The sequence below is a fragment of the Equus przewalskii genome, chromosome 18 (assembly GCF_037783145.1).
Source record: "Equus przewalskii isolate Varuska chromosome 18, EquPr2, whole genome shotgun sequence".
Taxonomy (NCBI): Eukaryota; Metazoa; Chordata; class Mammalia; order Perissodactyla; family Equidae; genus Equus; species Equus przewalskii.
In genome coordinates, this window is record NC_091848.1 from 6,130,132 (window position 1) to 6,145,152 (window position 15,021).

The 15,021-nt window shown below is 35.8% G+C and overlaps 1 pseudogene; it reads right to left on the reverse strand.

Annotated features, from left to right (window-relative positions):
* Window positions 1-371: 371 nt before the first annotated feature.
* Window positions 372-15,021, reverse strand: part of LOC103550971 (sodium/potassium-transporting ATPase subunit beta-3 pseudogene) — a 45,751-nt pseudogene continuing 31,101 nt past the window's right edge.

The following is a 15,021-nucleotide window of genomic DNA, read 5'->3' on the forward strand; positions in this document are numbered from 1 at the left end:
TTTACATAATACAGCACGTTAAGCTTTAGATACTTGGCAATTAAACCACATAAAAATAGGACAAGACCCTCTACGTGTTCAGAATCAGGTGTTCACCGTCTGTATCTGGTGAGTGTATGCCGGTTCAAGAGGCAGCAGAGGTAACAAGTAGTTACTTCAGAAGACATCAAACGCCATGATCTGGAAGCACGTTACGATGTTGCCCCATTGTCATGTACCACCCCATCTTTTGCCAATGTAGTCGCATAATTCTAGAAAGGCAGATCAAACTTGATACGAAATGCAGACAGACAATACAAGACTTACTCTGTGGAGATATCCTACTCATACTACGCACCCACTGTGATATTGAACACAACTAGTCCTAAAAACTAGTCACCATCATCTTGGTTTTTCATTTTGAATGATCCATCAATTCAGCATTCTATTGTTATTTCTCTCCCACTACTGTTAGGCTCAAAGACAGTGTGTATAGCAACCTAATGGCTGTAGACCTAACATGCAGGTTTTTTCCACAATATGGAAACTACTTTGTTCACAATTTCACTGGGAGGATAAGTTGATAGAACTGCTGTATTTTCATTTTGGAACCACATGCTATCCTTAGTTTTCCTTGAGGCTTTAATCTACTTATTCTGTTTATTTTTACAAGAATACAAGGGTTTCCTTTTTGAAGAGCCAAAATCAGGATCATGCACACCACTGCATTCTTCAAGTAAGAAAACAGGAGACTGACGTGCAACATAAATTGGACTTTTCTGTTCAAAAAGTGCTGCATCAGGACAGACTGTGTGCTTCTTCTGTCCTTCTAAATCACATGGCTTTAGAAACTTTCAAATGTCTTCTATGTACCCTTTATAGGAATTTGGGTCAGACACACTGAACATGTATTCTAAGGCACTCGCTGTTTTTTGAAAAGCCCTAATTCTAGACTAGCAATCTGATCATGATATTTTGGAACCTCATCGTTCACAGTCCGAAGTGTAGCCCACATTAGAACGAAAAGAGTGCAGCCAGGAACCCATAAAACACTAGGCACAAGATCAAGATCAAACCCCAGCTCTTGGCGGTGTGCCCCAGGAACTCTCCAGGGGTTGCATTGCAGATAAAGCACTTCCACTTAGCCAGGCTCTGGTTAAAGGACGTTTCTTTTCTGTCCTGGTGTATGTGCTGAGGCGGGGGGAGCAGTGGCCACGCGGATGGAGGCGGCGAGGACACAGGCACGTCCAAGTTCAAGCGGCGAAGCCGGGATGGTGGCGGAAGGATGGCCGGGCTGAGGACACGTCTTCACTGCAGAGTGCTCTCCAACTGCCTCCACATGTACCTTTTAACGCTGATCCACGTGCCAGGCGCTCCAATCAAATGACACCATAAATTAGGTGATGTTTACCGTTCTAGAGTTGATGGAACTGAGCTCCAGATTAATTATCTTTCCTTAAGTAATAAAAATAGTTAATGGCTGAGCTAGGTTATAAACCGTTTTCTGACTCCAAAGCCAGTGTTATTTACTAGTACTTGATACCAACACAGTTATGATTTTCTTTTTTCATTCATTCAACAAATATCTTTTGAGCACCATTAAGGCCAGCCACTACTCTAAGTCCTAGGAACACATTAGGAAAAATAGAGAGAGAAATTCCTGCCCTCTTAAAAATGACGATCTGCATTATTCTGTTATGACATTATATGATTTTTAAATATTAAATAATATTCAGTGGCTAAACATTTTAACAACCTTCCAAGTCACAGGTTTTATAAATCCATGTATAAATCTCTAGAACCTATTGCAGAGTGAATGCTATTATCACATTTAAAATTCAGTTTTTCAATAATTTCTAAAATTCAGTTTTAAAATTTACATTTTATCCATAGTATAGAGAAAATAATGAAAAAGCAATTATTTGTGTATGTTTATTATAATTGGCAATAATTTTAAATCCAAACCAATATATTCCAAAATGTTATTTTAGTAGGTCTGTTCACACTTACCAGCAACGTTGAAGTCTCTACGTTCCTTACATAACCTTAAAGATGAGTACAGAGTCAAAGGGGGGCCTTACTGATGACAAAAATTTTATTTAAAGGGGCGTAATATATCTGTAGACAGTCTTATTTTTAAAGATAAAAACATAAACTTTATGAAAAAACCACTTTCAAAGAAGTAGAACCTAGATCGATGCCTATTTTTCTCTTCGTATTTTTAACACTAAAGAAAACAAATACTGTTTCTCTGTCATACTCAGAAAAGGCAATCGAATCAGTTCAAAGAATTCCGGTGTCTTGATTGCTTTGTTCTGAGTGACACTGACAACAGCTGCTCTGTAAACCGGATAAATACCTTGGGCTTGAGACAGGAGCCTGGAAGAACATATCCCTGGGGTTGCTTTATTTGTTGGCTGCCTTACTGATTAACTGCTATACTGAAGACATTTCTTTAATAATTGATATTCCTGTGAGGGGTTCGTTCTCGGGAAGCATCATAAATGCAAGTAGAACGAGGCTCAAAGACTTGCACATCCACTTATGTGGATCTCAAAGCCCAGTAGAATATTAGATACTTAATGAAAATCTGCATTTTTTTGGACCCTTGAATAGCGTATTCTTTAAAGATTGGGAAGATATGCCCAGAGACAATAATACCTAACTTTTGGGAATGGAGGCAATAGGGTAAAATTACTACCTAAATAGAGTTTGCACAATATGCTTATATACTAAAACCTTGAAAAGTTCATCTTAATTTTAGAAGATGGGAATATTTTTGTAAAGTATATAACATTTCCTGAAATTATAAAAAGAATACATAAACTGTTTAATATAGAAGTATTAATATTAATCACTGTGCAGTAATGTAACCATTTCATTAAACATATTGGTCTCCATATGCAAGTCATAAAGCAACTTTCTTTTCCCAGGCTCTTCAGACTTACTCATTAGCCTGATTCTGTGTGCTTCTGGGATAAATTCATGGGTAAGTCCTCAGGTACTTCCATGCCTCAAAATAGTTCCATTTAATGAGGTAAAATCACGAGTTAGTATAATAATCAGAACTCTGAACCTCAGTCGTGTCAAAGCTTCTCTCCAGCTCCCACTGAATGCCGCTGCAGGTCTGGAAATGTGTACTTGGTAATAAGAAAATGTCAGTTATTTCCTCCTTTGCCAATTTCTCCCCTATTCCCTAGCCTCGTCTTCTGATCCCGCAGCCTCCATCAAGGATTTAATCGGAGGAGAGGTGGTTTGGGGTGAGGACAGTTTAATTCTATTCGATCTGCTATTGGCCTTCTCTCGACCTGGCAGATATTCAATGCTGACTGCTTTCTTGAAATGATTTTCTTTGTGTTTTTCAGAGAATCCCCCCTCCTACCCTGACAAGGTCCAGCTGCAGCTATGCTGTTAAAGTCTTCTCCAGCTGAGCTTTATGCCACCCCTACCCTGACTCAGATTTGTGTCTAACAGGGCACTCATGGAGCCTCTCTTGCAGCCCACATCTGACCCAAGGGGAATGTACTTTTGCCCTGCGGTCTATTCTGCCACTTCAAGCAAATAATGATATTCTTTTATCATTATATTTTTTGGCTGCGTTTCAGACTCACTTCTGTGGTCTGCAGTAACTGGGGATATATAGGAAGCTTTCCTAGTGGTTCTCATGAGACTCTCCTCTTTTTGTTTAAGCTGGTGAGGATGAGAAATCCCACAACACTCCAACAATTTCTACCATTGTAATTCTGCTTGTCTCATTAACTGCACCCTCAATTTTCTATCTACCCCTTACATATCCTCAAAATGGATGGTGAGCTAAGAGTTCAAAACCATTTGTCAGCTCCTCTTATGCAAGTTCTTTATACATCTTACAGCACATTCCGTTGGAATTTGGGAGTGTTCTTGGCCTTGCACCTCAGCCAATAGGGGCTATTTTGTTCGGATCAGTTGTTGACTCCTTCACTAGATGGTCAAAAACTGCAGCAGCAGCACCACCACAGCATCACCAGGTTCATGGTGTTTTTATCCTCACAAATTCAAGCAAGGTTGGCTTCATGCCATTTGCAAAGGAGGATACTGTTATAGACTGAATGTTTGTGTCCCCCCACCCAAATTTATATGCTGAAGTCCTACCACCCAATGTGACAGTATTTGGAGATAGGGCCTTTGGGAGGTAATTAGGCTTAGATTAGGTAGGGTGAGTCCCTCATGATGGCATTAATGCTCTTATAAAAACAGGAAGAGATCTCTCTCTCTCTTTCTTTCTCTCTCTCTCCCCTCATATGCCTCAAGGGAGAATCCTCTGAGAACACAGCCAGAAAGAGCCATCAACAAGCCGGGATGAGAACTTGCATTGGCCCTGGTTGAGCCAGCATGTTGATCTTAGACTTCCAAGCCTCCAGAACTGTGTGAAATCAGTTTCTGTTGTTTAAGCCACCCAGTCTATGGTATTTTGTTATGGCAGCCCCAGCTGGGAGAGACACCAAGGTTCAGACTCTTGGAAACATGTCAAAAATGTCACAGCTAAGCGGCTGAGTCAAGAGTCAAACCTAGGGCTGTTTGAATGTAAGCCCTCCTCTTTTGACATAGCCCCCTGCTATCTTCTGTGGTTCTGCCCTTCTTGGACGTGCTTTTGTGGCAGTGTTTCACAATTTTTCTCCTTCTTCCATAATTGTATTCATCCCTTCACCGAATATTTCCCAGGATCTTAAATTGGGCTGAGACTTATCTTCCCGTTGGCCACCACTAGCAGTATCTCTGCTCATCCTTTTGGTTTGCATTTATGTACTGTTTTGGTCAGCCTGTGTGTGTACATACACTTTGTGTATTACATGTATATGTGTGCATACGCATTTTTATTTACAGTATGTTCAAACAATGCCGATTGCTACATTTTGTTAACTACTGATACCTAGCTCCTTGACATTGGTGTCTGTATATTCCTTTGAAGGTGAAACACATATTTGGATCTCTTCTATTAGCAGCATGCATAGATCTGAAAATATGATCTAATTGTTACCTACTTAGGCTTTTCCAAGGCCTGCAAGGGATCAAAATGTTTTAGGGTAATTCATGTTAAATGATGTTTGATAAAACCATGTGAGGATTTACATTTTTGATAAACAAAGCATATAGACAAACAAAAGCCAGAAACCTAATGTCCTGCAATTCTATATAAATCCTGGCAGGCCCTCTCTATTACTTTTCATTTGGCAAGTCCTCTCTCTAAAGAAAGAAAGGGCTGGGATAGCACTGGTCCATTGTTAGTAGTACAGCTTAACAACCTTGCACAGAAAATCCATTCTAACTCACTAGAGCCAATTAAATTGCTGATATACTTTCTTATCTGATTACAACCAGCTTAAATTACTGTTAAATGATCTCAATATTCCACATATGATCTGAAATCAGTCAAATATTTCCATATTTCTTTCCTTTAAACATGATATTTACTTGGCATTTATCCACGTGTATGAGACAGAGCAACAGAAATGTTGACAAGACTGAGATGTAATGATCACAAAACTTGTTAGAATTACAATATTCCTGTGAATAGCTCAGAGGGGTGTTAAACTTCAGAATATGTAATATATCTCAGTTTTCTTTGATCATGTATGTGTTTAACTGACTGAAGAGAAAATACATTTTCTAGTCACCTGAGGTTATTATTTCAGATCAATTCCATTTTGAAAATAAAATGATACAGCTTCCTACTCTATAAAAAGAGTTGAACTAAATCACTTAAATTTATTTCCAGCTCGGAATTTCTGCGCCTAGATGTGAGGTTTAATTCTTTGTAAAAATTCAAGCTCTCCTATAAATGTGATCAATGTTTTTGGGAAAGGAGTCTAAACAGGCAACAGATTATACAAATATAAGCTATATTTGGCACAGTAAGGTGAACGAAGTCTCCCTAATTTCCTAAACAAGTATTCTTCAAGAGAAACTAGAACTCAGATATGTGTCATAGCTGGTTTCAGCATTGATAAGGAATGTACGTTTTGTGTCCTATACCCTAGACTGTACACATTTCAGCTACTAAAATTTAGGCAATTTGTATTATGGATGATGCTGACTGGATAAAATGCAGTTTGAACAGCAAGCTGTCCTTACCAATAATAGAAACAGCACAGCAGAAACTTGAGCCAATGCATATATGCTGTCCTCCTGCTTGTTAAAACCTTAAAACGGTGTTTATTGCCCTATCAGGAGGGAGGGATAGAGGGACCTGCTGTTGTTGTCCTGTAGTATTTTTATTCCATTAGCAAGTGTCATTCTTCAAGCCTCATTATTGCTCCTAATGAAGCAACACAGCAAAGCTAAATTCAAGTTAGTATAAAATATTTCAATGAGTTCCTGCAGTGTGTTGAAGTTGGTGAGAAAGCTTTAGAGCAAAGGGCAAAACCAGAGAACAATCTTTCAAGTGTCATAATTTCCATGATAAATGATGATACTCCTAGTTCAATATTTGCCTCAAACTGATGCACATATAAATAACACAATAGCTATTTGTAGGGCCAACTATTTCTCCTGGTGCTTCTTCAAATAGTGATAAAATGCTATGGTTTGTGGGCAAGGCAACACACAGCAAAGCTACTTTCTTGAAATCTACAAATCACTGGGCAGGAGTGCTTGTCCAGGAAAACAATGATGAAGACTTTGCTGCTAAATATACAAGTTTAGAGGATTAAGTTCCCCTGGTTCAAATTCTTTACTGTGTAAGATTTTCATCAGAGAACCAAAGATATAGAGCCCCATTTTTATATATTCCCATGAGCATATGTAAATAAGGCAAAAATAATGTCTTAAAATGCAACTTAAAAAGAGCCTTCTGTTATCAACCAATCTAAGTAAAATTGTACTACCTTCAAGAATAAGTAATGTAAAGTTAGGATGTTTACATTTTAAATAGTAATAAGATTAAAAGTTAAACAGTTGAACAATTACATAAATAGGTGATAAAGTACAAAATTGAAGAAATTTAGTAAAAGAAAACAGGGGTTGAAAAATAGAGCAACTGGATAGATAGTGACAAGGTGGGGGTGGGGTGGGTTGCTGTTTTGTTTCGTGAGCTCAGTTAGACCTTTTAAAGAGGGTGTGGGATAGAGCCGAATTCATGGAGGAAAATCTAGGAGAACCTTTGGGAAGCACATGCCAGGCAGAGGGCAGAGCAGAGCAAGGCCACTGTGGCTGGAGCTGCGAGAGCGTACCCACAGGGTCCTCCACATGCAACTGGCTCACCAAGGGCAGAGAACTTTCTGAAAACAAAGCCAGAATTCAGAAATGCTCTCTAATGACACACATTTTCTGGCGTCTTGCCGGATGATAGATTAGATATGCTGTGGCACGACAGGATCTCACGTCACCCATCAAAAACGCCATCAGGCACGCCTTTTGTAAAGTAGTTTGCATGACGGATACATCTAACTAGTAATACCTTCATGAACTTGCCTGTATCTTGGTTTTCTCATTTGTAAATGGTAATAATATTTCTCAACTCCCAGAGGTTTAACTTTATCATTCATTTATTTCCTTATTTTGAACCACATATTTATTCAATTGGATTAATTACACTGTTTGCTTTATGACACACTCTCATAATTTATCCATGGGAAATCTTTTCTTTATGTATTTACTTATCTATAATAATATAATAAACATCTACGAGACAACTGAAAACAAAACCTGGACCGTTGATAACATCTTACATCTACCAGTATGTACCCCCTGACCAAACCCCCATTCCAAAGTAACCATTATCCTAAATCTTATGTTCAATATTCCCCTTCTTTCTATGTGTAATTTTATCACTTTTCTTATTTTAACATTTTTAAAAAGACTTTTAATAAAAATTTAAGTTTATTAAAAGGCTGTCGTATTCTATGTAATATTAGGGAGGGTTTGTCATTCTAATGTCTATTGCTATTTCATTAATATTGTTCCATGTAGCTATAATTTTACTCCTATAAAATACTTCAATATAAATATACTGCAATTTATTAATCCATTCGCCTGTCAGTGCGTATTAAGATTCATGCAAGGATTTTGCTATTATAAACATTTTTTTTTTATTATGTCCTCTTTAATACCTACGCAAGAGTTTTCCTTGACCATATATCTGGGGATGGTATTGCTGGGTTTTAGGACATGTAAATGATTGACTTTATATGACAACATCAAATGTTTTCCTAAGAGGGTCAACCACTTTACACTCCCACCGGCAATGTATAAGAATCCACTTTCTCTCCAATACTTGGCGCAGAGCCTCTCCATTTGAGGAGTCACATGGGAGTTGGCCGTTGAGCAATTTTGTTCCTGGGAAATATTTAGCGCAATGATAAATGTTAATGTGATCTTATTCGTATTCAGAGGTTTCTGTAGCTTGTTATAGATCAGTTACTAATGCAAAATAACTACCACAGTGCGTGGCAAATAGTATTAGTTTGAACCATATGAAATTGCTGTGTTATTAGACTAAAAAAATCAAATGTTAGTAATTTCATATGATTCAAGAGCTGCTTAAGAGATTCCATTGTTGTCCTTCTTCCCAACAATCCTGAATGTCTGTATCAGTAATCACCATATTTTCAGTCGTCATCTCTTTTATCATGTACCTGCCCGTATTCTTGTTTATGCTTAAGTGAATCACCTGTATAGAGTTCTTTTTCCAGACCTTTCAGTTTCAGTAGAAGATGACTGATTCTATTTCAATTAACAGTGCCTTTTTATTGTCTCTTCTTTCTATTCTCGAATTCTTAGGTTTGTGACTGCAAATATATTTTTAAAAAGTTCATTATAAAAGATTTCTGCCAACAGTAGTATTTCAAACAGAGCACAGACATTCAAGTTGGGGTAAATGTATTCCAGTCATTAATGCAAGCGCACAAAATAAATGAAAATTTAGGGATTGTCTAAATTTCAGATTGAAGTTATGGTCAAGTGTGGTTAAATTCTGAATCTTCAAATTTCCATTTATGCTGGATGTTTGTTTTGGATATAGGAGAAAATATGAAGTAGAAATTATTAATTTGGAAATTTAATCAAAAATTTATTCAGAGTATAGAGAAAATATTGGATTAAAAGAAGAAACAGCAGATTTTAAAAATAAATAGTGACAGCCTGTTTTAAATAAATGAAAACCATATTGCTTCCATATTGAATTTGACTTCTGATTATTTTTAAATATACAGAAACTACAGATGAACATGTGATACTCTGATGTCATTCCTAGTGCCCTGAACAAAATCAGGAGGCTTTTTTTTTTATCCAGAGGTTTATTTTAGTAGAAGCTTAATATTTGGACATTTTGGATATTTGGTTATACAGTCTTGCTCTCCTCCACAACAGCTTTGTGAACGAACAGAGTGCCATTGCATAGATGTCGAGTGTGGGCACAGCTTTCAGTTTCTTTAGCTATAAAATTGTGAACACATCATCCATCTATTTTCAGGACCAAGTTGTCACTTGTATGTATAAATCAATTTAACTTATATATTCACAATGAAAGCTTTAAAGTGCTTTTCTCCATGACCTATTGTTTTGTAATATATGTCAGTGCCTTAGGCTCCTGATAGAATGACGGGATTAATAGAAAGAAAAGTTATTGTCTCTAAATGTCCTTATCAGTGTCCTTATCAAATGGAAAATAATGTTCCCTGACATACACACTATAAAATTCCATTTTTATCATGAAATGAGATCCTGACATAATACAGCAAACCTGACAAATACTAAATTGCTGGTATTTAAGCATAATAAAATGTAGAATTTCTTGAATATTTTGCTCAGTGGATCAACAATGTCTATAGTTTTTAATATACTCACTCATTAAATATGCATTTATGGAATACCAACTATTTCTCAAGCACCACCTAGTTTCAAACTTCAAAGACCTCAGAATCTGGTAAGTAGGCATTTACAAAACTGTAATGCAATGTGATAGATGGTGCAAAATAGGTATTCTGTTAAGGATGAGTGGCTAGTAATGCCTCCTCAGATAAAGCTTTCCAAAGAGATGGAAAATATTTTAACTATTTCTTGAAAAATAAATATTATTTCTCAAGTCATAAAGTTATTTTCCAAACAAAGGAAATTATTCAGTTATTTATTCAATCACTGTTATAACTCACTCAGTCATTTATTAAATATACAAGTCAGACACAGAAATAGAAAAGACTCTTAGCTACATGGATCTCATAGGAAAAGGGCAGCATTTGGGTAGAGAGAAAATACCACTGAAAAAAATCAAGTTGTCATGTAATTGTGAAAAAGTACTCAATTACTGTTGACACTAGTAATTCCCTAAAACATAGTTTTTCTTATTTGTTTACTTATTATCTGTGCCCAACTCTTGCCTTTAAACCATCTACAACCTCCAGAGGACAAGAGCTTTTTCTGTCTCTGTATCTGCCTTGGATATTAAATTAATGACCGATTTATTGAGTGAATGAATAAATATGCTACTTTTGCTTGGAAAATAATTTTATGACTTTAGAATCCTACATTTAAAATTACACTTAATGTTGAAAGCATCTCCCTAAGCCTGGCAACAACAAATCCAGAACATCTGCTCTCACCACCCACATCTATTCAATGATGTGCTGAAGGCAACAAAAGAAAAACAGGCATAAATATTGGAAACAAAGAAGGGAAAATCCGTTCAGAGATGACTTGATTGTTAACGTGGGCTATCTTATGGAATCTAAGAAAAAGAACGCTATTCAAACTATAAATGAAGTTAGCAAGTTTGTAGGATTCAAGATCAACTTCAACAATCATATGTGTTTCTATAGCTGCAAACAATTTGGAAATAAAATAAAATACTTAGTAGCATAAAAAATATCAAAATTCTGTAAGAAACAAAACAAAATGTGATTTTAGACCTGTACAAAACATGAATGGAAGTATCTAAATAAAATAAATAGAGATATACACCATCATCATGAATTAACAGAGTCAACATAAATGGAAAAAACCCTAAATTTTAACCTTTAATTTGAGGTACATTACAGTTCTATATGTAAAATCCTAAATTAGATCTAAAACTTCTTGATGACATTTTATAATATCTTCAAAATCTTTGGAAAGACAGAAATTTTTTAGACAAGACTTAAAAACATTTACCATAGGAAAAAAAACAATCAAAATTATAAACTTTTGTTACTCAAAAGGAACTTTTAGAAATGAAAAGGTAAGTCACATACTGGGAGAAAAAAATGCAATGCTTATCTCTGACAAAGAACTTACATCTAGAACACATAAAAGAACTTTTATAATTTTATGGTAAGAAGACAAACACCCCAATTGACAAAATAGGCTATTTGAATAAACTCTTCACCAAAGAAGTCAACTGCTCGCAATGATTCCTAATCAGAGAAGTGTAAGTTGACCCCATCATGATGATATATCACCTCGCACCCACTAGAATGACGAAGAATGAATGGCAGTACCAAATTCTGGAAGGATGCAGAGAAACTAGAATTCTCATATATTATTGGAGGGAATGTAAAATATTATAACCACCTTGGAAAAGTGGTTTCTCATAACACTAACCACGCACTTACCCTATAACCTAGCAATTTCACAATGTATACTTTACTGAAGAGAAATGAAGACTTATATCTACAATATGACAAACAAAAGTATTTATAGACATCCTTTCATAATGGCTAAAAACTGAAAAAAACCAAAATATCCGTTTACCAAGAGAATAGATAACTAAGTTGTGGCATATTCATACAAAGGAATACTATTTAGCAAAGAAAGAATGAACTAATGATGATGTGACAGCAAGGATGAATCACAAAACTATTTTGAGCAAAAGAGAGAAGACATAAAGAGTGTTTACTATATGGCTTATTTTATATAATATGTAAAAACAGGTAAACTAACATACGATGATAGAAACCAAAACTGAATGACCATGAGAGTGGAGATTGACTAGAGGGGAGCATGTGAAAACTTTCCTGTATGATGGAAAATATTTTATGTGTGAATTTTCATTGTAAGGATGTATAAATTTGACAAACCTTATCAATTTGCACATTAAAGATGTGTGTATTTTCCTGTATGCAGATCTAACACAGACACACTCATCGGACACATTTACTAGCAGATATGACATGCTGAAAGAAATTAGTGAACATACAGTAGGTGAGAGGAAAATTCACAGAAATACAGAGGAAAATAGAGAAGAGAGGTAAGAGATGTAGAAAATACATCAGGAAAATCTAAAATACGTTTAATTGGATTCAGGGAAGGAGAAGAGTGAGAGAATGGGACAAAGTCATACTTAAAGAGATACTGGCTGAGAATTTTCCAAAATTGATGAAAAAAATCAATGATAGAATCTAGGAACTCAACAAACATCAAATGGGATGAATAAAAAGAAATCCATGAAGAAATATCAGAACAAAACTGCTGAAAATCAATGGTAAAGAGAAAATCTTCCAAAATGCCAAAAAAAGAAGAATATAAGGTGGCCAAAACATTTGAAAATCTATCAGTGAAACTAGGCACGTTAACAAAATAAAGTGGAAAAAAGTATCTCTATAGATGCAGAAAATGCACGCAATAAAATTCAGCGTCTGTTCATGCAACAAGAAGAATGATGAAATGCCCATAAGAAAATTGGTAGATATTAGAGATATGGGGGCAATCCTAGTTCTGCCATTACTCAGCTTAGTTATCCTGGACGACTCTGTTACCTACCATCTCTATATACCTAAAGATAGACAAAATCGATAACTTTGAAATCCCCTTGTTAAAAGGAAGTCTTTTAACACCTGTTGTGCAGAACAGAAAAGAAGACAGTTTCTCCATTTTTCAAAAAACATGTTTTTTTCTAACCACAAGAATGAATGATTAAGGACACTTTAATATCTGCACAATTTTCCAATAAGAGCATCATACATTTCTGTAGCAGGGAGAGTTCTGAGACAGCCCCCAAGACTCTTCCCTCTTGACTCATATCCCCCATATAATCGCCTTCCCTTCTGTGTGGGCAGGATGGGGAATATGATGGATTTACTCCCATGATTAAATTATATTACAGGACAAAAGTAAAAAGATTTTCAGATATATATAGTTAAGTTCTAAAATTAGTTGACTTTGAGTTTATCAAAAGGGAGCTTTTGGGCAAAAAACGGGAAATTATTGTTTGTGAATATGAGTCCCTAAAAGGAACTGGGCCCCTCTGAAGGAGGAGATTAGAAGTATGAGAGAGACTCTCCTGCTGGTCTTGAAGGAGTAAACTGCCATGTTTTGAGAGGGCCAGGACCTGACAGCAGCCTCTAGGAAATGAGAATGACTCCCAGTCCACAACCAGCAAGAAAACAGGGACTTCAGTCTTAAGAGAAACTGAATTCTGCCAACAAGCTGAATATGGTTGGAAGAGGGCCTCAAGTTCCAGATGTGAACACACCCCAGTGACACCTTGATTTCAGTCTTCTGAGACCTTGTGCTCTTCGATGCCTGGACTTCTGATCTGCGGAAACTGTGAGAGAAGAAATAAGCATTGTTTTTAATCTTCTAAATGTGTGAAATTTGTTACATGGCAGTAGCAGACTAATCGAGTTGCCGTAGAAGAGCAATCCTATTTTATAATTCAGAGAAAGAAACCCTTATATTCCACTAATTAATTGACTTTAAACAAACAAGTCTAGTTCACTTATAACTGCTTATTTACAACTTCTAAAATGTTTAGAGATTATATTACCATTTTAGGAAAATTGAACCATAAAAGAGGGGATAACTTTGTTTTTCAAATATACTTTATTTGATGTTTGACATTCTCTTTTGATATTAGCCTTATTTTTAAGTGTCCTATATAGTAGTTGCCCATTCAGAATTTCCGAAACTTTTCATGGATTTGTTTGCTAGTAGTATGTAGCGCGATAATGACTTCCAATTAAATGCTGGATGTTAAAGTACTAACTCAAAATGTGTTGTGGATCTAATGATGTCAGAAGGGGAGTCATGTTACTACTAGCTCTGTAAATTAAAGTGAATTATGGTCTGGAAAACTCTACTTCTTTTCAAAGTACTTTCCCCAGACCTTTTAAATTCCCTTGTCTGGATCTCAATTAGTTATATTGATTTTTCCAAATTATTGTATTAATTCCAATTATTTCACTTAAAAATGCATCAGCATACTTTCTCATGTGATTCTTAAGAGCTCCACACATTTTCAAATTGAGACAATCATACGAAAACAGCCTGATTTTGTAGGAAAGAAATGCAGTTGAACCCACACTATCTTTATTTGCTGATGTCCATAAAAAACACACGCTCTGTAATTCTACGTCTAACAGAGTTGTCCTCAGACTAAAAGTACTGAGTATGTTCATGCATATTCTTAATTACCAAGTACAGGTTTTCTTTGAAATCAAACAAAGCTTTCAGTTAAAGTGAGATATACAGAAAATAAAGCCAGGTATTCTGCTGATGTGTAAATAAGGTCCTAAAGCTATATTGTTCAGGGAATAAATCTTATCACTTCTCTGCTAATACACCTCTGTGATATTGCATGACCTGCACCTCCAACTGTGCTAGGAATTTCTCTTCAAAAGGACTATAATATGGCAACAAGGCAGGGGGTGATTTACATTATCATCTTATTGTGATTGTATCAAAAATTCTATTCTCTTTAACTTGAGAGTTTCAGAGGAAGTCAAATAGAATTGAAATGAATTGATAAAACTCATTGTGTTTTCTATAAAAGTTCTTGGCATAATTGCCCACACTTTAGTCTGATCTCATTTAAGCCTGTATTTATTATTACCTTTAAATTGTATGGTAATTAGGTTAATAGCATGAGGGCAGGACAAATTAAGATACTTTCACTGCCAGTTTTCAACCTGTGTCCTACTGCATATGACTCAATTCATGATTCTTTTTGATTAAAGAGGATATATCAAGCTACTGACCCATAGATTTTTAACTAAAGTCTTAGCTGAAATCATGCCTCCTGATGTTTGAAATAAATATTTTATTAGATATGATAGTAACCAACATAATTTATTAACCAATGACAAATATTTGGAA